Source organism: Capricornis sumatraensis, chromosome 3 (genome assembly GCF_032405125.1).
Source record: "Capricornis sumatraensis isolate serow.1 chromosome 3, serow.2, whole genome shotgun sequence".
Classification (NCBI taxonomy): domain Eukaryota; kingdom Metazoa; phylum Chordata; class Mammalia; order Artiodactyla; family Bovidae; genus Capricornis; species Capricornis sumatraensis.
The window spans coordinates 169,561,068-169,565,320 of NC_091071.1; positions in this window are offsets into that span (position 1 = coordinate 169,561,068).

Consider the following 4,253-nt stretch of genomic DNA (forward strand, 5'->3'; position numbering starts at 1 on the left):
ACTCTCCTATTTTGCTCTTGTTCATTTGAATGAGTGATAATATTGATTACTTTGCAACCGAAAGAGCTCTGAAGGAGATAAATACTTGTATGCTAAAGCAGTGTTTCTTGAATTTCATCCGTTTGTGTACCCATATCATGAATTTTGCAAGATCCATGTATCATCTGTACGTTTTGCTCAATAAATATTTTTCTCTAGATTGAGTCACTTTTTAACACTTGCGCCTATTTAAACGGTTGCTTTAGAACTAAACTGTAAATGAAGGTGAATGCCACCTGGCACACATAGAGGGTAAACATAAACATAAAATGTCAGTATTAAAGTCAAAATGTTCTTGGCGTCCTATCTACAGTCACCTCACACACCCCACGACTTGCACAGCATACTTTAGGAGACGTGGCTGTGATGTATATAAAGTGCACGGGGGTCTGCATTTGCTAAGTGCCCAATAAAGAGACAAATGTTTTTGGGGTGATAGCTTGTGATTGCCCCCTTGCTTCTCACAGAAAGTTGCCCCAACACAGAAGCCAGGACCTCACTCCCACCAAGGCTCAGGCGAGCGGTGGAGTATTTCAGGTTGTAGCTCATGCTATGACCCTGTTGATCATTATCTCTTACTCTGAACACAACCACCTTCCCCCACCGACCCCCCATGACCTCTACCTGGTTGTGACCTTCTCAGATGCTTTCTCTCTTTTTGATCTAGCCCAGAACACCTCCTCCAGGTAGCCTTCCTGAATTCCTCCAGATGAGTTAATTGACCTAGCAGCACTTTAGGTCTAAGAGGGTGCAATTTTTTTTTATACCTTAATAACTATTGAAGTTTATCCATTTCAATGTATTCTTTCCTACCCTGGGGGAAGTAACTGAATCTCCTTTTTTAAAAAAAAAAAAAGATTGAAGTATAGTTGAAGGAATTGAATCTTAATCATCAGTGTATCCACATTTCTCACTCGAGGTCTAGAATGAGCTCTGTCTAAAAAGCTTCCTGCTTCCCCAGGGTGTAACATGAACACACACTGAAACATACATGCACTTATTGTGAGAGGGTTTAAGAAGACTCTGTAGGGACACCTAAGAAAGGAATTTAATGTATATTTTCCCAAAGTTCTATTAATATATCTATATTTTTTAAAAGATGTCAAGAATTTTCAGAGAATCAGAATTTTTGGAGATGGAAGGGTCCAATTCCTTCATCTTACAGAGAGGAACATGGGGCTCAGAGGAGCTACATGACTGTAGAAATTACATAGTGTGGAATGCATTTCTTGCAATGTTAACAGGGTTATGGAAAAAGCTGAGTTCTAATTCTTTCTATGAAATATCACCAATCAGGATTTTCAAGCCGTGTTGCACATCAGGAAGTCCTCACCCTGCATTTCCCCCTGATCTCAGTCTTGACCCCAGGGAGTTACCAGTGATCCCAGAGAACACTGGCTTAGGGAAGACCTGGCCCCTTACGGCATCCAGATGAGTCATAGCCACCGGAGGAGTACGGGCAGGCCACAGCTGACTACAACTGGGCACAGCTGTGCCTGTTTTTGCTCATTTCCGTTATATCCGCACTTAAGACCTGAGGCCACAAGCAGATATAATAAAACCCTCTGGTAAAACACTTGTTTTCTGAAAACTTGGTATTTCTGTAATACAAATCATGATTCCCCTGACATACATATTTCATTTCAGTTCAGTTCAGTCGCTCAGTCATATCCGACTCTTTGCCACCTCCTGAACTTCAGCATTCCAGGCTTCTCTGTCCATCACCAACTTCCAAAGCTTACTGAAACTCATGTCCGCTGAGTCAGTGACCATCCAGTCATCTCATCCTCTGTCGTCCCCTTCTCCTCCTGCCTTCAGTCTTTCCCAGCATCGGGGTCTTTTCAGATGAGTCAGTCCTTCACATCAGGTGGCTGAAGTATTGGAGTTTCAGCTTCAGTATCAGTCCTTCCAATGACTATTCGGGACTGATTTCCTTTAGGATGGACTGGTTGGATCTCCTTGCTGTCCAAGGGACTCTCAAGAGTCTTCTCCAACACCACAGTTCAAAAGCATCAATTCTTCGGTGCTCAGCTTTCTTTAGAGTCCAACTCTCACATCCATACATGACTATTGGAAAAACCATAGCTTTGACTAGATGGACCTTTGTTGGCAAAGTAATGTCTCTGCTTTTTTTTTTTTTTTTTTGATGTATTTTATTTAATTAATGTATTTTTAAAAATTTTTATTTTTACTTTATTTTACTTTACAATACTGTATTGGTTTTTAATATGCTGTCTAGGTTGATCAAAGGCAATGCCAAAGAATGCTCAAACTACCGCACAATTGCACACACCTCACATGCTAGTAAAGTAATGCTCAAAATTCTCCAAGCCAGGGTTCAGCAATACGTGAACCATGAACTTCCAGATGTTCAAGCTGGTTTTAGAAAAGGCAGAGGAATCAGAGATCAAATTGCCAACATCCGCTGGATCATGGAAAAAGCAAGAGAGTTCCAGAAAAACATCTATTTCTGCTTTATTGACTATGCCAAAGCCTTTGACTGGTGGATCACAATAAACTGTGGGAAATTCTGAAAGAGACGGGAATACCAGACCACCTGACCTGCCTCTTGAGAAATCTGTATGCAGGTCAGGAAGCAACAGCTAGAACTGGACATGGAACAACAGACTGGTTCCAAATAGGAAAAAGAGTATGCCAAGGCTGTATGTTGTCACCCTGCTTATTTAACTTATACGCAGAGTACATCATGAGAAACACTGGGCTGGAAGAAGCACAAGCTGGAATCAAGATTGCCGGGAGAAATATCAATAACCTCAGATATGCAGATGACACCACCCTTATGGCAGAAAGTGAAGAACTAAAGAGCCTCTTGATGAAAGTAAAAGAGGAGAGTGAAAAAGTTGGCTAAAAGCTCAGCATTCAGAAAACAAAGATCATGGCATTTCGTCCCATCACTTCATGGGAAATAGATGGGGAAACAGTGGAAACAGTGTCAGACTTTATTTTCTTGGGCTCCAAAATCACTGCAGATGGTGATTGCAGCCATGAAATTAAAAGACGTTTACTCCTTGGAAAGAAAGCAGAGGCGTTACAATGCCAACAAAGGTCCGTCTAGTCAAGGCTGTGGTTTTTCCAGTGGTCATGAATGGATGTGAGAGTTGGACTGTGAAGAAAGCTGAGTGCCGAAGCATTGATGCTTTTGAACTGTGGTGTTGGAGAAGACTCTTGAGAATCCCTTGGACTGCAAGGAGATCCAATCAGTCCATCCTAAAGGAGATTAGTCCTGGGTGTTCATTGCAAAGACTGATACTAAAGCTGAAACTCCAATACTTTGGCCACTTCATGCGAAGAGTTGACTCATTGGAAAAGACTCTGATGCTGGGAGGGGTTGGGGGCAGGAGGAGAAAGGGACGACAGAGGATGAGATGAATGGATGGCATCACTGACTTGATGGACATGAGTTTGAGTGAACTCGGGGAGTTGGTGATGGACAGGGAGGCCTGGGTGCTGTGATTCATGGGGTCACAAAGAGTCAGACATGACTGAGCAACTGAACTGAACTGAGGCTAGTCATAGCTTTTCTTCCAAGGAGCAGGTGTCTTTTAATTTCATGGCTGCAGTCACCATCTACAGTGGTTTTGGAGGCCAAGAAAATAAAGCCTGTCACTGTTTCCCCATCTATCTGCCATGAAGTGATGGGACAAGATGCCATGATCTTAGTTTTCTGAATGTTGAGTTTTAAGCCAACTTTTTTACTCTCCTCTTTCACTTTCATCAAGAGGCTCTTTAGTTCTTCTTCACTTTCTGCCATAAGGGTGGTGTCATCTGCATATCTGAGGTTATTGATATTTCTCCCGGCAATCTTGATTCCAGCTTGTGCTTCATCCAGTCCAGCGTTTCGCATGATGTGCCCTGCATATAAGTTAAATAAGTGGGGTGACAATATACAGCCTTGACATAACTTCTTTCCTGATTTGGAACTAGTCTATTGTTTCATGCATGGTTTAACTTGCTGCTTGACCTGCATATAGATTTCTCAGGAGGCAAGTAAGGTGGTCTGCTGTTCCCATCTCTTGAAGAATTTTCAAGAGTTTGTTGTGATCCACACAGTCAAAGACTTTAGTGTAGTTAATGAAGCAGAAGTAGATGTTTTCCTGGCATTCTCTTGCTTTTTCTATTATCCAACAGATGTTGCCAATTTGATCTCTGGTTCCTCTGCCTTTTTTAAAATGAGCTTGAACATCTGGAAGTTC